The 19,775-nt window shown below is 42.3% G+C and overlaps 1 protein-coding gene across 1 annotated transcript in view; it reads right to left on the reverse strand.

The window, feature by feature from the left end:
* Positions 1 to 19,775, reverse strand: part of LOC122787540 (multidrug and toxin extrusion protein 1-like) — a 1,007,044-nt gene that overhangs the window by 720,639 nt on the left and 266,630 nt on the right. The window lies entirely within an intron of this gene.

Consider the following 19,775-nt stretch of genomic DNA (forward strand, 5'->3'; position numbering starts at 1 on the left):
AAGCAAAAACTACAACATGGATTGCTATGATATTGTGGAAGAATAGGAAGCAGTTATTTTTAGTTTTAAGTAAGGGTGAGTGTTACGTATTGCAGGCTAATTGGAGAAAGAGTGGAGGAGGAGTCAACTAGTTTTCTTAACAGGGCTCTGAACAAGGATTTATGGTCAATACAAAGTGGTATGACAAAATTTAGTACCAGGACACCCAGCTATCTAATAGTTTGCAGCCCTGGATGATCCTGGCGATGGAATTTATAAATACTGTACAGAGTAATAGTCTCAGTATAAGTCTATGTGAATGTCACAAGTGCAAAGCCCTTTGAAAAGGCAGAATGTCTATCAACCTTAAAAGCAATGACCAAAACAAATTAAAAAAAATGACTGAAGAACGGTAACAAATCTTTATTCCATGCAAGGCTTTCAGGATAGACCCTTCATCAGTGCAAACTGCAGTAATGCTGAAGACATTCAATAAATAGTATAAGATCACATGACACGGCTTCTTCATTAAAGTAATACAACTATAAAAATCTCTACAAATTCAGTACAATTGTTCTTAGCAACACAAACACACAAATATATAATTATTATGAACAAAAATGATTATATAACTGCTTTGAAAGAATTTCTGCAAGATCGAAAGATTTTTAAGAAAATTAATATGGATATATATCAGCTACAGATTAATAATGATGTCTCACATGATCTGTTTAATACACCATGTCCAGTTGTCCCAATACTCTAAGGTTTACCAAACCTTCATAAGGATTTATGTCCCCCCAGATAAGACCGATAGTATTTAGTCGAAGTTGGGTGACTGAATCTATTTATTTGTATTTACAATCCATCTTAAGTAAATATTTGCAAAAGTAATAACTTAATACTAACAACATGAAAGCAAAAACTACAACATGGATTGCTATGATATTGTGGAAGAATAGGAAGCAGTTATTTTTAGTTTTAAGTAAGGACAAGTGTTACGTATTGCAGGATAATTGGAGAAAGAGTGGAGGAGGAGTCAACTAGTTTTCTTAACAGGGCTCTGAACAGGGATTTATGGTCAATACAGAGTGGTGTGACAGAGCTATATTTGTGATACTGGTGACTTTTTGACTAAACTGTGTGAATGGTACAAAGACAAATAACAAACATTTTTTATTTGTCACCCTTGACATCAAATTGTTATTCACTATGATTCCCAACCAGTATGGCAATGATGCCATAAGAATTTTTTTATGTGAACATTGTGCTTTAAATGGTAGGGAAGTTGAAACTACATTAATTGTTAGAGACTGTACTGACTAATTATGTCTTTCTTTGATAATGAACTATATCACCAAGTATCACGGGTAGCAATGGGTACTCCTATGGCGAATACATATGCCAATATTGCACTAAGTCAGTGGGAAAAACAGTTCATAGTTGATGTATCATCTGTATTTAAACCCTATGTTTCCTTTTTTTAAACAATTTGTAGATGACATGTTCCTTATTTGGGAAGGCACGGAGGCCTTATTGCTCGAATTTGCTGATTTTTTTTTTAATAACACCACTGATTTTTTGAAGTTCTTCTTGAATTTTTCTGAACATGAGCTATGTTTCCTTGATGTCAGAATAACAAGGGAAGGAGATGCCATTAAGACAATTTAGTGCGAAAAAGAAGTTATGTACTCACCATAACGTTCCATGTGAGTTGTTCATCTCGCCTTCATTCTTGCAGATGGGTTCAGAGCCGATCCTCGGCTCCGAGTCGGCCTACTACAAAGCTCGAGGTCTTCAGACAGCTCGAGGCCAAGTCCCTATCCCATGATGCACCTAGAGTTACCTCAGATATTGTCTGCTGCATATAATAATACCATGCGTCATTCTATCACTCTTTAGGAGAAACCCTTAGAAAGATTGAGCAACCAGGAAAAATCTAGTATCTCGGTCCTCGAAAAACCCTGGAGGGGGAAGGAGGGTGGGAAGTAAGAATGGAGGTGAGATGAACAACTCACATGGAATGTTATGGTGAACACATAACATCTTCATGTGAAGTTGTTCTATCTCGCCGTTCATTCTAACAGATGGGTAGCGTCTCAAGCACCATCTTTCTCGGGTGGCTCACGGGAGTAATTTTTTTTTAGGACAGTAGACCCAAAGGAGACCCTGTCCCTGGAGGCCTTGTCAACTTTGTAATGAGTGATACAGGTATGAGGTTTTGACCAAGTGGCTGCTGCATAAATGTTGTCTATAGGAAGCCTAGCAGAAAAGGCATAAGATGTGGACACTGCTCTGGTAGAATGAGCCTTAATCTTGTGTTGTAAAGGTAGATTAGCAGCTGAATAAGTAAATGTGATACAATCAGATAACCATTTAAACAGTGTTGTGTTTGCCACTGGCATACCTTTTCTGGAATCTGAAAAGGAAACAAAAAGCTGTTCTGATTTTCTAAAGCCTTTTGTTCTATCGAGGTAAAATCTGAGCGGTCTATGAACATCAAGCTTGTGCAACATATACTCTAAGTTGGTGTGTTTGGAAAAGAAAACTGGCAAATCTATGATCTGGTTATGGTTAGTTTCAGTACAAACTTTGGGTATAAATGAAGGGTTTGTTCGCAGGGACACTCTGTCAGCATGGAAAATCAAATAAGGAGGCTTTAGGGATAAGGCCTGAAGCTCTGACACTCTACGGGCAGAAGTGATGGCTACTAAAAAGACAGTCTTCCAAGACAAATATTTCAAATCGCATGATGAAGCTGCTTCGAAAGGTGGGAGAATAATGCGTGAAAGCATAAAGGTTAGATTCCATGGAGTATAAGGGGATTTCACAGGTGGTCTGAGATGAAAGGTCCCTTTGAGAAAGGCTTTGGATAGTTTGTGTGAGATTATGTTTAATCCGTCAAAGCCAAGGCGAAAATTAGAGATAGCAGCAAGTTGAACCCGAACTGTTGCAGCTGCAGCTCCTTTATTGAAAGGCATAGTTAAGAACTCTAATATAGAGGCAATAGGGGCTTGGTAGGGATCAATGTTATTTTGAGAAGCCCATATAGAAAATCTTCTCCATTTGCTAAGATATAGCTTCCTAGTAAGAGGACTTATGAGAAGATATCAATATCTACTGTGTTTCATTTGAAAGGTTATGGAACCTGGCTATGTTGGAAACAGGAGCAGCCAAGCTGTCAATTTCAGGGACTAAAGAGAGGGATGAAGAGCCCCCGACGAATGCGTCAAAAGATCTGGAACTGGGTCCAGAATCCAAGGGTCTTCCAACTGATAAAGTCGAAGGAAGGGGAACCAAATCTGATGAGGCCAATGAGAGGCTATTAGAATGATGGTCCTTCCAAGTGCTTTTGCTTTCTGCAATACTTTGGGTATCAAGGGAATTGGTGGGAATGCATAGAGGAGACCCAGAGGCCAATCGTGTACGAGTGCGTACCTTGGGGCTTCTCCTGGAGGGGAATCAGGGCAAAGTAGCTTCTGCATTTTGTGTTTATGTGGTTGGCAAAAAGGTCGCAGCAAGGCTGGCCCCACCTGCGGAAAATTCTCTCCACTATCTCTTTCTTGAGGGACCACATGTGAGGCAGCACAATTGGCCTGCTCAGTTTGTCTGCTATCACATTGGATTTCCCCGGGATGTGCATTGCTAACAGAAAGTACTGGGTGGATGTAGCCCAATGCCATACTCTTAGGGCCTCACAACAAAGGGTTCTTCCCTGAAAATACCCCCCACACCCTATCAGGGAAGTGCCCGTGGTCACTGTGGCTGCTGGTGGGGGTAATACAAAAGGACGACCTATCATTACATGAAGAGAGGTCAATCACCACTGAAGATCCTTTTTGCATGTGTTTGTGATCATTATGAGATGAGACATTGGGAGCTCTTGGTAAGATCATTGAGTGAATAACAGCCATTGCAGAATCTGTATGTGCATGCGACCCAACGGTATCGCTAATGTTGCAGCTGCCATCACAGGTTCATAGGTAGATACTAGGCTATCTACCCTAGGGCATTTATAAGCCTAGCCCAAGTGTATTTGGCTTTCGCCTCCCTATTAGATTAGCCTACTGTGCCTCAGTATAGTAGGTCACAGAAGGTAGCCCTTTAAGATTAGTTTACTGTGCCTCTGTCGAGCAGGGACACAGAAGAGATCCCAGGGGTGAATTTGCGATTCCCCATCCACGTGTCCACCAGATTTCGCTTGAAGAGGGTCAGCGAGGGGCTATGTCTAACATGAATTGGTATTCTATTCCAGAGTGAGGGGAGCCTCTGGGAAATGAATCTGTCCCTACAGCATGTCCTATTTATTTTTGTGCTGAATTTTAAGTCCCTGGAGCGTGTAGCTCTAAGGGATTTGGATTTTTTGAGGTGGAGCATGTCCACTAATTCTGGGTTAGACATGGCTTTGTACGTCAGGCATAGATCGTCTCTGAGTAGGCGGTAAGCAACTGAGTAGAGCTGGAGTTTCTTTAGTCGAGCTGCATAGGACATCTGTTTGTAGCCCATGATCCTCTTGGTGAGGTACTTTTGGGGTCTCTCCAGTTGCTGCAGGTGTCGGGTAAGGCACATCCCAAAAGGGGCATTGTATTCAATTATGGGCCTGATGAGTGACGAGTAGAGGGGCACAATGACCTCTCGATCTAGATGCAAACCCTTTCGTGATAAGGTGGGCTATATAGAAGGTCTTTCTAACCACTTTGGCAACGTGATTATCAAAGGAGAGATTACTATCTACGTTGGTCCCCAAATCTCTAATTACTTCTTCCGTACTTAATGGATTACCACCTATGTGGTAATTTGTGGGCACTTTGTTTTTCCCAAAGGGGATGACTATGCACTTTTTAGCATTTAGCTTGAGGCCGTGGTTCTGGCACCAAGCATCCATCTCCGTGATACCCTTTTGGAGGATGCTTGTGTCAGCTGGAGAGTAGATTATGGCTCCCAGTTTGCAGTCATCTGCGAACTTTGTCAGCCATAGTCCCCCCATGTTAGCCTGAACCTCAGAGAAGTATATACCGAATAAGAGAGGTCCCAGAACTGAGCCTTGTGGGACGCCACTTGTAACTGGTTTGGATTCGGACGTGGCTCCTGCGATTCTGACCATGTGGGTTCTATCCCTGAGCCAGTTTGCAACCCATCTTGTGATATAGGGGTTGATATTTAAGCTGGTAAGCTTATTTACGATGCCCGAGTGGGGTATTGTGTCGAAGGCTTTTGCTAGCTCCAGGTAGGCTGTGTGGACTACCTTGCCCTCATCTATGGCTTTGGTAACTGTTTCAAAGAAATCAACTAGGTTTAAGTGGCAAGATCTGCCCTTAACAAAGCCGAATTGGGTAGGGTCCAGTGTCTGGAGGCTCCCAATGTCTTTGTTTATGAGTTCCATTATAATACGTTCCATAGCTTTACAGACCAGACTAGTCAGGCTTATGGGGTGATAGCTCCGGGGGCCCATTGTGGCGCCACCTTTGTGGAGTGGGACCACTGTAGCTGTACGCCATTCTTTGGGTACATATCCTGTAGTAAGGCTAAGTTTGAACAGTGACTTAATGTGCGGGTTCAGTTCTTCTTGGAGCTCGTGTAAGACACAGCCTGGGACACCGTCCGGTCCCATAGATGCTGTGTTTTTTGCTTTGGAGAGGGCAGCTTTCACCTGTGCATCTGTGATGTCAGGGAGGTTGCATTCAGTTAGGATATGCATTTGCTCCTTTGAGGGGGAAGGGGGGGGAGACGTTATCACTGAATCTGTCTGCCAAGATGTTGGCAATGTCTGTAGGTTCGGTATATTTTGTACCGTTATGCAACAATTCAGAGCATATCTGGGAGTTTCCACCCATATTCCTGACATAACTAAAGAAGGCCTTGTGATTATCTTTAGTGTCTAGGGCAATTTTTCTTTCGAAACTGGCCTTTGATGATTTTATGAGGGATCGTAGTTTCTTGCTAATACTGATCAGAGATGCCTTCCCTTTTTGGGATTTTGCTCCGTCATGTAGTAGCTTCCTCCTTCTGTTGTATAGCTTATTTATGGCCGGGGTCCACCAGACAGGTCTCCTGTTTTTGGAGGAGTGAGTCTTGGTTTTGTTTGGGATAGCATGATCTATGCATTCCTGCAGGTGCTCATAGAATGCAATTGTAAAGGATTCTGCGGATTGGGCTGCATTATCCTCTGGCCCGGGGGCTTTGAAGGATTCCACCTCAGTCTTGAGAAGTGTGAAGTTAGCTTTTGAGAAATTCTTTACAGTGATTTCCTTGGCTGGGGGTGGGGACGGGATATGGATGTCCAGGGAAATTAGTTTCAGGTCTGATCTTACCAATGAGGGGTTTACCTCTGGTGTTGGTGATCACCGGGTCCAATATGTTGTTCCCTCTTGTGGGAGTGGTGACCAGTTGTTCCATCGCAAGCAACAGTAGAGGTCCAACATCATGCCTAACAATTTTAGCACTTCTGATGCTGGAGCCTTGTCTTTGCATATGATAATGTGAACCTGCTGATGGAGTAATAAAACAATAAAACTCTTTCTGTTGGAAGTCTCAAAGTGGTGGTAGTGGTGTCCATTTCTGCTCCAATAAAAACACTAATGGTATGTTGTGGATGGGTGAGATTTTTTTTTTCGAATTTAAATGCCCAAGAGAGAGTGGTGTCCCTGGCTTGTATTAGCTGAAGCCTGATGGTGGTGGTGAGGACCCAATCATCTAAGTACGGAAACACCTGGAATCCTAAATGCCTCAGGTAAGCCATGACCACTGCCATACATTTGAACACTTTGGGGGCTGTAAGGAGACAAAAGGGCAGGGTCTCGAAACTGGTAATGACTGGCTCCCAGCCTGAAGCGCAGATGATCTCTGGATGGTCTGGCCATTTTTATATGGTAGTACGCATCCTGTAGATCTATCGAACACATCCAATTGTCCTTCCCTAAAAAGGGAAGTATCGACTGAAGCGTGACCATCCGGAACTTCTCTTTCTTAGCAGGTATGTTTAGTCTGCTAAGGTCCAAAATAGGTCTCCAGTCCCCTGTCTTTTTTGGAACTAAAAAGAATCTTGAGTAAGTTCCAGATCCTGTCTGGTCTGCCAGGACTGGTTGGATGACTCTTTTTCTTAACAATGTTTGGACCTCTACTGTTGCTTGTTCCCTGTAACTGGGTGGAACATCTGGGATTTTTGTTGTCAATGGAGGGGGAGTGATGAAAGGAATGAAGTATCCTCTGGAAACTATACTTTGTACCCAGCTGTCATTTGTTATTTTGAGCCAGGCGTCTGGATACAAAGATAAGCGACCCCCGACTGCCTCCAGAGCAGGACAGTCGGGCCTCCTTTCAGGAGCACTGGTAGGGCTTCCCAAAGAACTGATCTCTGTCGCCCTGATTTTGCGGACCCCCTCTGCCACGAGGGCAGCATCTTCCATTATTGCCCCCTCCTCTGCCACTGGAGGGGGTTTTGCCACGTGTGTCCAGAAAGGATCCTTGGGCTTTTCGGAACCACATCTTTCCTCCCCTTTGACCCTTGGGAAAAACGGACTCCAACGGCAGAGTATTTCCTTCCTCCTCACACCTTGTCAAAGTTTCCTTAACTTTGGGTCCGAAAAGGGACGAGCCATCAAAAGGGGTGTTGACAAAGGATGACTTAAAGGGTTCCGTGAAGGAACACAAGCACATCCAGGAATGTCTCCTGAGAGTGCTGCTCTACTCGCTCCATCAGCTGCATACGAATTGAAGCGCATGGAAGAGTTCACTATGGAACTGAGGGTAGTGAGCTGGGAGGTGACTTTGTCTGAAGCTCCTACAGCTACCATACCCTGAAGAGTACCTCAAAGCTCTTTAAGGAAATCTCTTTGAAGTCTCGTAAAATGAGTGAGATAGTTCAGTGAACGCATGGCAAAAGTCACTGAACTGTATGTGCACTTCCCATATCTATCCATGATCCTAGAGTCTCGGTTAGGAGGATGGATAGATGAGAATTTTCTGACATCTCCTTTTTGGTGGCTGTCACCACCACCATGGCATCAACTGGCACTCCTGACTTTTCCTGGGGGGGGGGGGGGGGCAGAAATAAATTTATTGGGCCTCCTAGGGGACAGGTTCCATGGTGTCTGGAGACTCCCACACCCTTCGTGAGACCAGCTCCATGAGCTCATCAAAGGGCAGAGACACCCAAGAGGTGGGGGGTTGAGACCCGAAAACCTTCAGTAGAACAGACTCATCTTCAGTAGGGTTGGTGGACTTCCAGCCACCCCTCTGCCTAAGGATTTCTAATATCTCAGCAAATGAGATATCTTCAGAGGGGGAGAGTGGGGACCCTTCTGATTCATCTAAATCAGTGTCTGATGTGAGTGACTCCTGTGGGGAGTCTAGATGCTTCCTCTTACAAATTCTCTTTCTGGGAACCTCATCAGTGGGAACTTCTGGTGAGGTCTCGGAAAAGCAGGGGCCACCCAGTGGGGATTCCTGAGGCTCTACACTTCAACAGGATCTGTGAGGCACAGGCGCTTTGGGGAGCAGGTAGTTGGACCTAAAGTTGTAGATGTTTTGGGAGACATCACTCTCCTCATGGCTTCAAAGGCACCTCTTCTCCGATGAGAAGGGACCGCTGGATCCGAGGAAACCGTCAATCCCCTTGGCACCGGGGCAGTGGGCTCTGAACCAGAGGTAGGAGCCGAACTCATCCGAGCCGAAGCCCCGAGAGGCAAAGTCGGAACCGACAAGTCAGTCCGACTATCCTCCCTGGACCCGACCGGAGAGTGTCGGCTCCTAGACTCCTCCATCGGCACCGAGGATGTCTGAGTAAATGGAACTGATGACAGTGGAACAGGCATCACCTGCAAAGGATCAATAATCATTAGGTCTGACTCCTCTGGCTCTGAAGGACCGGTATGGCTCGGAGGAGGAAATTAAGTTGATGTCAATACAATTTTCGGTTCTGAAACCGCTTGGGTCGGAGCCGATAAAAATTTTGCAAACGCCAGTGTGCCTGTAGCAACTTCTGCACCACACGATCCACATCCAAATCGGAAAGGCTGATTGGGACAGAGATGAATGGATGGATGGAGGTACTGATTGAAGGACTGGCAATTTAGGTACCTTGGATACCGGTCCCAGGACTGGGGACCAGCTCTGAAAAGACAAGACGCTCGGCTCCGAGGGCTGTGGAGCCGATGTTGATGGTTTTCTTGATTTTTTTTTTTACTTCCAAAGTAGTAGAAGCCTTAATTTACTAGACTTGTCCTGGTCACTCAAAGCTTCCTGAAAGGACAGTTTGAGAAGTCCTCTATCTATTAACTTTCTCTTTCTCTCCTGAGGATCCCTGGATAAAAGGAATGACAAACGGAGCAGCTTTCCTGAAGGTGGAAGGCTCCCAGACAATACTCACAATTGACATGGCTATCTGTAACAGACATTTTCTGTCCACATTTTGGACATTCTTTAAAGCCTGACTTAGGACGCTTATCCCTATGCTGGTCACCCCTAATGAACTATACAGTATCTAGAAAAAACTACTGTAGTATAACAAAGACTAGACACACCCACAACTATTTTAATAAGCCCTGAAAAAAACTTTGGGCTAAATATGCTGTGACAAAGTGTCACTATTAAACACACACACACACACACACACACACACACACACACACACACACACACACACACACACACACAATTTATTTAAACCACTCTAAATAGCTAAATATATATATATATATATATATATATATATATATATATATATATATATATATATATATATATATATATATATATATATATATATATAAATATATATATCAAAATACTGTGACAAAACTGTCACTGTTCAAAAGCACACAAACTACTATTTAAACTACTCTAAATATAACAGGCCTATAGAAAAAAAGAAGCCCAAAAAGAGCTATATCTGATAATGAAAAAGCACACCAAAGGAAAAGGGAATATACACTATAAAGCTATAAAAGCTAAAGGTACTAAAAACTAATTCTAAAAGTAGAGAAATAATGTTATTTAGATAAATTTTAGAAAAGAAAATTGTACTGGCCCGAGCTATGCGAGGAACCTCCGATCTATTGCACTGGCAAACTAGATCTGAGGTAACTCTAGGTGCATCATGGGATAGGGACTTGGTCTCGAGCTGTCTGAAGACCTCGAGCTTTGTAGTAGGCTAATTATACTATTTATTAAATGTCTTCAGCATTACTGCAGTTTGCACTGATGAAGGGTTTATCCCGAAAGCTTTGCATGGAATAAAGATTTGTCAGCATTCTTCAGTCATTTTTTTTATTTGTTTTGGTCATTGTTTTAATACTGTAGCTGGGTTTTCCGTTTGCTGGATTCTTAACAACCTTAAAGGACCAGTGTTCCGGGCAGCTGACAAGCTAAGCACCATGGTGCGACACGAGGCTATATTTAAGAATTTCTGCAAGGAAAGTCAAATCCATTAACAGATGGTTATTAAAAAATTTGAAAACTAACAGAAACCTCCTTCTAGTACTGGAGTAAGGGATTGGAGGGGCCTACCTCTCCCTACCTCTCATGCACATAGAAGCTTTAAAATATTTGATTAAAATTGGGTGAATCTGGAATTATATTACAGCGTTTGCAACTATTTTTTTATATCTTTTTGAGCCACCTTCCATATCTGCCTTGTGCCCTCACTTTTGGCTATTATGGGTAGTTCTATGACTGCACACCTTACACACAAAATTTAAAATAAATTAAAAGACAAAATAGAGCCTGCCTCCAGCCAGTGGTCCACCTCTTGAAAGAATGGGAGAACTAGGAAAACTGGCAACTAAAAACTGAGAACTAGCGTTCCATCAGGTGTCTCAAGCTCCATCAAAAGAGGAAGGGGCTAAAATCGTCAAAGATGACATCAAAATGCGCAAGCCACGCAAATTTTGCCAAATTTGCCAAAGACAGCTTCATAAATAGGCAGTTGAATTATAATGGAAAATGGTGATGACGATAAATGAAAGCGTCATTTCGCACATAAAGGCTGCGACAGAAATCAATATTCTACCTTCTTCAGACAAACACAAAAATGAGGATTGCTTTAAATATTTTAAAAATTGTAACAACCTTTGAAGACAGAAGGAAAACCTCCAGTGTAATTTCGCATGTATTTTTCTATAGAATAATATGGCCGATTGGTGTGCATATACTCTGGAGGTTCTTTCCTGTTCATGGGGTTTTAATATATTTACAAGCATGTATCTATAATGGAAGCAATTTTAATATTTAACCTCTATGCTAGTTGTGGGCTTAACGCTCATTAAATTATGTAGTGTCCTGCACCAGTACATAGTACGCATTTTTATATTTTATGCAAATGCATTTTTCATGACACTTTTTTGCAATATGTTGATGCAGTATTTAAAATGATCTGTATGGTTCTATTTGGCATCCTCTATGTTTTTTTAAGGTTACCTTGGATACTAGTAATCAAATAATGCACTTGCCTTTGATTGGTCTTTAAAGAAATGTTCATTTATAAAATTTTGTGTAATTCCTCATTTTGCTGTTTGTCTGAAGAAGGCAGAATATTGATTTTGCCAAAAGCGCTTACTTTTATCTGGATTCATTAAACCAATTTTCATTTTAAAGCCGTCTCCTATCGTGTTTCAGTTCGCTCTTTACTTGTTTATTTCAAACAAGCCATGTAACAAGGATATATTCTACAACAGCCTGCAGCTGAGATTGTCATTTGTAAAATAAGTAAAAAATATGGATGGGCTTATGAATAAGGCTACTTACTCCCCTTAGTTACTAAAGTAACTAACTAACGAATACTTGGCAGAAATGCAGCCTTACCACCTGTGTCACAGTTGACAGTTTCCATGGCTACTGACTTCTCCATAAAGGAATGAGGACGGGTAAGACTGGCCACTAAGGCTACAGTTGAGCATAGTCCATCAAGTACCCTCACATAACATTAAAGAAGGGAAGGAGCTAAACAGACATCAAATAATGAGCTGCAAAATGCAGTGACCTCAGTCTTGGCTATAATGTGTGTCTATGGATCACACCACTTACTCCACAAATAAACTACATAAGCCTAATAAGACACAGGTCGCAGATGATCTATCCACTTTTTATTCAGTTATGTAACTTAGTTGTACCTCCTGACAGCATCATATATGGTGTGAGCAAATCAACCAGTAATCTGTATGCTATCATACCCTGTCTGTTAAATATGGTTAAAGTTGTACTTACCATACCATAACAATAGATCTGTGTTGTCTTCTTCCATCCTTCTCAACCTGTGGGTTATCGGATTGGACTCTGATCCAAAGCTGGCACCTTCAAAATCTTTAGTCCTGGAACCCCTGCCTTTTTTTTACCCATAACTCTCTATTCTAACTGAATCTCCTCAGATTGAGTTTTCCCCATCATTGCCCCAAAAACAAGAGAAAAACAAAATCAATAGTATCCAGATATTGGGCAAAATGATAAGGGCATCAAGTGCACCCTTCCACATAGAGCTTTGTGGCTGATCTGCACAGCCAGCAAGGAGCCACAAACAGTGAGTTTGGAGGGGACAAGAAGGGAGGGATGGTTGAAAAGGACGGAAGAAGACAGAGCTCTGTCATTATGGTAAGTATATAACTTCCATATCCAATGTCTTTTTCTTCCATCTCAATCTGTGATGCAAAATTCCCAGTCAGTAGTGACCCCAGAGTTGTCCTAGGACAGAACATTCCACAAAATGATGGAATCAAACGAGGATCTAGACCTAGACTGGATGTCCAATTTGTAATGGGACTTGAAGATATGTGTGTTAGACCAAGCAGCTGCTGTACAAAAGTCATCACTGGAGACCTAAGCTAAAAAGGCAACTGAAGTAGCAACCACTCTGTTGGAATGAGCCCTAGGCCTATTAGACAAAGAAATAAGCAAATGCGATACAATTGGAGATCCATCTGGATAGGGACAGTTTTGAAACAGCCTTACCAAAATGTACCATGGAAAAGAAATCAAAAAGCTGGTTAGACTTTATGAAATTTTTGGTTCTGTCCAAACAGAATCGGATTTGACGGTGAACATCCAAACAATGGAGTAAATAATGTCCCTTGTTACTCAAATTTGGAAGGAAAACAGGCAAATGTACTGGCCGATTCAGATTAGACTCAGAGGCTAGCATAGGTAAAAAGGAAGAGTTGGTTCTTACGGTGACTTTATCCTTGTGGGAAAACCAGATACTGGGGAGCAGAGAACAGTGCTTGAAGCTCAGACACACTCCTTGCGGATGTAATGGCCACCGGGAAGAGGGTTTTCTAAGATAAAAGCCTTAGAGAAACTGTGTATGCCAATTCAAAAAGCAGTCTGATGAGAACTTGCAAAAACAAGATGAGATCCCAAGGAGAGACCGGATCATGAAAGAGAGATTACAGTGAGAAGGTACCCCTCAAAAAGGCCTTAGAAAGTTTTAAGGCAGCTCCTGGAGTACTGTCCGTGTCAATGTGAAAGTTAGAGATGGTAGACAGTTGAACATTAATAGCAGAATAACTGAGGCTGGAGTGAAAAAGATCAGCCAGAAATTCAATAACAGTATCCAAAGGGGCTGAAAAGGGATTGAGACCCTTGGAAGAAGCAAATAGGGTTAACCTTTTCCATTTACTTGCATACACCTTCCTAGTGGAAAGTTTCTGGGACGAGTAAAGAATATAAATAACCCCTCTCGAAGCTTGGGATATCTGGCCATCACTGAAATTGGAGGAAACACATGGTCAGTTTGAATGAGTGAAGATTTGGATAAGGCAGGGCTGAAAGGTGAGATATCAGAGCTGGTGCAGTGTCCAGTACTCAGGGAAGGTGAAGCAGATGAATCCAAAGAAAGGGAAAACAAATCTGTTTTAACCAGAATGGGGCAATGAGGATCGCTGTTGCTCTACAATAGGCTGCCTTCTGAATAAACTATTATCAATGGGGTAAGGTGATGGGCATATAGGGGACCTAGGGGCCAAGCATGCAGAAGAGCATCCCTTGGTGATTGCCCTTCCAGTGGGATCTGTGTGAAGACGTTGATGCATCTGGAGTTGGTTGGGGAAGCAAACAAATGCAGCAAGGGCTGCTTCAGTGGCTGAAAATCTGCACTGGTATCTCCAGAATTAGATACCACTGGTGAGGCAGGAGGATAAGTCCCCCTCAGATTGACCACCAAACTGTTGGACTTCCATGGGATGTGCTTTGGAATCAGAAACCCTCGCCCACTGCCAAACTCTCATGGTCTCCCAACACAGTAGATAACATCAGGCTCCTCCTTGTTTGTTCTAACACCATACTACTAACTTGTTGTTACTCTAGATGGCAATCACACCCTTGCTGAGAGGTCCTGAAAAGTCTGCAATGCTAGGAGGACAGCTCTCATCCCCAGGATACTGATGTGAAAAATGGCCTGTGACTGAGACCAGGTACCCTGGACCATCCTCCCCTGACATGCCTCCCCACCCTAGAAGGGAAGCATCCGTGGATACCATGGCATGAGGGTGGGAAGAATAAATGGTCAACCTGCTGCAACCAGAGGAGATGCCAACCACCATCAACTGTGGCGGCAATAAATGTTGGTCAGGCAAATGTGAAAATCCATCATTTGAGTGTGACAGGATGACTGAACTGCCAGAGCCCAATGGAAGACATGCATGTGGAATCTTGTCAGAGGAACAAGACAGGTAGAAGCACCATATTTCCAAAGAGATGAACAATTAAGAACACAGGGCGTCTTAAGCGCATTCAAGGAGAATTTAATCTGGACAGTGGTAGTTTTATAGTTTGGCTGACTGTATTCAGATGGCAACCGATAAATTCCAGTACCTGAACAAGTTCCAGATTGAACTTGTCATAGTCCGCCATTAAGCTCAAAGACAGACACATCTATACATTGGAAATAGACTGACTGACCTTCTAGTGTCTTCTGAAAGCCTGGAGGTTGCTGTGTCTTCACCACCTTTGATATTTCCAAGATAAAGGTCCCTCTAAAGCCTTGTCAAATGGGCTACATAATTCAGTGCACATAGGGTAAATGTGGCTGAAACATATGTGCACCCTCCCATACAATCCAAGGCCCAAGTTGCCCTGTTAGGCAGCTGGACCATGAACTTTCCCCTGAGATATCCTTGTTGCTGGCAGCCACAACTATAATGGCGTCCACTGACAGACCCTTTCTCCAATGGTGCCAATCTTTGCGTGGGTACAGGACTTTGTAGGGTTTCTGGGGAATAGGGTCCACCATGATGGGTTCTCTTCAGACACTCCAGAATACCAGATCAACAAGGCATCCTGAGGGGGGACCATCCAGATTGTGAATGGGCCAGTGCCGAAGGCTTTGAGAAACAGCAACTCCTACCCTGTTTTAACTATTTAGGTAAGCTGCAGAAAGAGGCATCCTCATGGGGGTACTTGGGAAGACCTTTCCTCTTCACTGACGTTAGTATCCTCAGTGAGGGACTCCTTGGGGGCGTCCAAGTCTTTCCTCTTACACTTACTCCTCATAAGGAACACCTGAGGGGAAGGGGGAGGAGGTACAAAAGATACTGGGGGCCCTGAATGAAGAGTGGTCACCAGATTCACAGATGTGGACTGTCCTAGAGCAAGCTGATAAGTAGCCAAGGACATAGAAGGAAGAAGGGATCAGGATTGATGCAACTTAGCTGTTGAAGCACCAGTCTCAGAGGGGGGAGGATCTTTCCCATGATGTAAAAATCTGACACAGCTCCTTTCAGAACAGTGGACCTAAAGAGAACCCAGTATCTCGTTATAACATGGTCAAATCAACGTCAAGATCAGAGCTGAGCTATCTAAAGCTGAAGCACCCAGATGCAGAAATGACTCTGAAAGTCGAATCAGACAGAGAGGTGTTGGCCCTGACCACTCGTCTCAGAGATACAAAAGGCTCCAACATGGCCAAGTTGAGATCTTCAAGGACTGTGCCAGTTTCTGAAAATGGCCATGCCATCAGAACCAGCAGGAGGGAGGCCAGCTGGGCAGTCAGACATGAGAACCCCAGTACTAATGGGGCTGGAGGAGGAATAATTAGACCCAGGCCCGAAGGTGTCACAGACTTGGGCCTCAGGGCCAAGGATGCAGGAAGGACTCCTAGGTCCATTTGGGCCTGCAGGAGGAAAGGCATTAGCTGCTCCCAATCAGAGGATTTAAGGCTTCCAACTGGTCTAGTGTTCCTGGAAGAAGCCATAGATGCTTGCTTAGAGTCTTTCTTAGCAGGGGGATCTGAGCTTCAGATCCAGAAAGGAGAAGCTCAGATCTGAGTACTTGGAGGGTGGTTCTGGAGAAAACTCACCAGGGGTAATAGGGAAGACTGGGGAATGAACCCTGGCAGAGGAAACAGAAGTGTCCTTAGAAAGAAAGGAACTAGAGAAAGAGAGTGAGAGTGTTACAGGATTCTGAATCCAGAATTGAAATCACAGAATGGTACCAAGGTGGCACAGAAGGCCCAGTCAGTGCAGAAGCTAGAGGAGCTCAAGTTCAGTGAATCTTTGGATCCGGCTGGCCCATGGTCAAAGAAGAAAGAGGACCATTTGTGCTCCTCCTTGTTCTTGGACTTCATATCATAAGAAGAATTTGCTCTATCCTTTTCCTTATCTTTTTGTCAAACTTCTTATTCTGTTTTTTAGCTAGATAAGAAGTCGAAGGAGCCAATGGCAGAAGAAGGTCCTTTTAAATAAGTCTGACCCTCCTATTAGCCAGGACTATGGCACCAAAAGTAGAGAAAGCATGGCAACTGATGTCCAGTTGTGCCACATCCAAACAATAGACACTTATCACAAATGTCTTGTGGAGGCAATCTGTGCCCACAATCAGACACATTTTTTAAACCGCCAAAGCTACCTTACCCGTTCTACAAGTGGGAGAAAAGTAACCACTAAGCAGAAACTACTACCACAATCAAAAAATATCACAGGAAATAGTAATAATGGCAATAACAATAAAAAAAGCAGAGAATTTTTTTTGTAGGGTAGAAAGGAAGGTGGAGTAGAAACCACTAAAGAGAAACTACACCTAAAAATAAATCTAACCTACCTAAATACTAATCTAAATACTAAATAAATACTCAGACACACCAATTACAAAAGTTAGAGTAGGCAAAAAATAATTACAGCAATGAAGGTAAAAGTATCAGTTATGAGGAGCTGTGAATACCACAATCCATTGGTAACGGGGACAAACGAGATTCACTTAGAAGAGGAAGTGAAGGGCAGAGAAGGTAGAGCTCCAGAAGTGAAGATTGTGAAGGTGTCAGCAATGGATCAGAGTCAGATCTGCTAATCTACAAAAGACAACATCAGAGAAAGTATTTAAAAAAACTGGAACGAAAACCTTTAGTAAAATCTTGGACAGATCTATGTCCTTTATCCAGTCATATAAGAATTTAAGCAACACAGCAACCCATTGCAATCTCTAAAATTAAAAAAAAAAATAAATGCACCAATTAACAGCTCTTCTTAATGCAGCTACTAAAAATAAAAGGTTTTATGGAAAACTGAGCTTAACCCATGAACATATGAGACTATCAGACTGCACTTCCATTTAGCCTTTCTGTAGAAGCAAATTATCGCCACTAAATTGACTTTTATGTATAATTTGCAAAATCTGGAAAGTTAATTCATAAGTATGATTTGCCTCAAAAACAAGCAAGGTACTTTTTTACATCACCTTTGTGATATACACAAGATGTTCAACAATCCTACTATATACAACAATCTTTGCCATAATCTTGATTTAAATATATTTGTCCTACTTCTGGATGGAAACATATATCTGAAATACTAATACATTTAAAAGTAATGTAAGCAAAACATTTGAAAGCAATTCATTTATATTCTGATACCCACTTTATCCAATTCAGGATCATGGTGGAGCTGAAACTTGTAGCACAACAGCAAGCACAAGGCAGAGAAACCACCTCAGAATAGTATGCTGGTCTGTCAGTCTATCACAGAATGTGCATACATACATACACACACAGCACGCGTGCACAAGTGGACTGACAATTCACATATGGCATATCTTTGGGATGTGGAAGGAAACTGAAGCATATGGTGCAAAAACAGAGGAAGGACATTGATACTAATCTCTGTACAACTGTGCCATCCAATACTTTGAGGTGCCTTTTGAAATTCTTCTGTTTTTACTTGGTGGGGCACAAAATGCTAATTTAACAATTCTTATCTTTATATCAGGTTTTACAAATCATCAATTATTCTGGTCATCCTATTAGAAGATTATTATTCTAATTATTTCTTTTTCTGTTTTCTGAATTTGTGGCATCTTGTGATAAACCAGACCTTAGACTGCCCAGTATGGAAATGATCTGAACTACTACAATTAACCACACATTTACATGACCAGCCCTGAGAGACTAATGTACGACATGTCTATACTGCCTGCTGCTGCAGCTTACGTTTCATCAATACTGCCTTCAAGACCAATAACTCTATATCCACTTTCCAAACATCTGTTGTTTCAATTCCTTCAACTCACTAACAGTATCAAATAAAGTATGATGCATTCCAAAGACCCTAAAGAAGTGATCTCTTGAGATATTAAGATGGGTTACCTGTATTACCTCTTAACAGGCTGCTGACAGCTGCTCTAACAGCTCTGAACATTAACTTCCATAGTTCTTCAAGATGCATACATCCAATTAGTCTACACCATTCAAATCTCATTTCAATTCAGTCTCAGAGGTTTATAACACAACTATGAAATGCCATTGAACATATGCCACAATGCTGCCTCACCTAACTATATAAAAATAATTAGTATAATAGCCAAAGAGTGGGCGGCCATGGAGGTGCAGCGGTTAACATTGCTGCCTCACAGTAAAATGTTTGCCAGTTCGATTCTCGGCTGGGGTGCCATCTGTGTGGAGTCTGCATGTCCTCCCTGCGGTCGCATGGGTTTCCTCCGGGTGCTCCGGTTTCCTCCCACCTCCCAAAGACATGCTGTAGGTGGACTGGACTTTCTAAATTGGCCGGCTCTAGGTGTCAGTGTGTGCATTTGTGTGACTTCTGTGGAAGGTTGGGCTCCTGGCTGGCAACTTAACACCATAAAACTCCACTGTCCGACGTTCTGCAGACTGTTGTTCCTCTGTGGTGACCCCTAACTGGGAAAAGCCAAAAGGAGAAGAAGGAGAAGTATAATAGCCAAAGACTTAAAAATACTGCTGAAACAAAGACTACATTAGCAAACTAAGCAAACCATAAAATTCCTTGCTCACTAAATAACAGCTGGAACAAACCATGACTGTACCCAATACCAGTAAAACAATGTTTAAAATAAAACACGCTATGTTTCGATACAAATTCGGAGAATGCTGCGTATATCTCATTAAGGGAACTTCTATGATTTTCTGTAGTAAACAATGACATAATGCCGTCATTCTTGGTGTTCTGTACTACAGTAAACATTCTTAATATCCAGTGTCTCAGAAACATCAAAACCCTCCAGCTGTTGTAAACCTTGTCTGGTTTGGAATCTTAAATAACCCTGTGCTGTTTATGAAAAATGTTTTAGTTAAACTGGACATGGCTTCCATAAAACATCCCTGTCTATTAACAATGGTGTGTAAAGGTGGACTGATTACAAACTAGTGCACTTTTGCTATCATAAACAATGCTGGGCATTAAGAGACTTTTGCATTTAAATATTAGTTCTGTACTTCTGTTAGCAATCTGGAAAACAAAAATAATGATCTATAAAAAAAACAAATACAAAGCAAATTGACTTCAATAATAAATATTAGAATCCAATAACCAGGAGAGTTACAGAAGTATGGTATCCAATGTGCTTAT

Source organism: Protopterus annectens, chromosome 13.part0 (assembly GCF_019279795.1).
Source record: "Protopterus annectens isolate FY-2018-M chromosome 13.part0, PAN1.0, whole genome shotgun sequence".
NCBI classification, from domain to species: Eukaryota; Metazoa; Chordata; order Ceratodontiformes; family Protopteridae; genus Protopterus; species Protopterus annectens.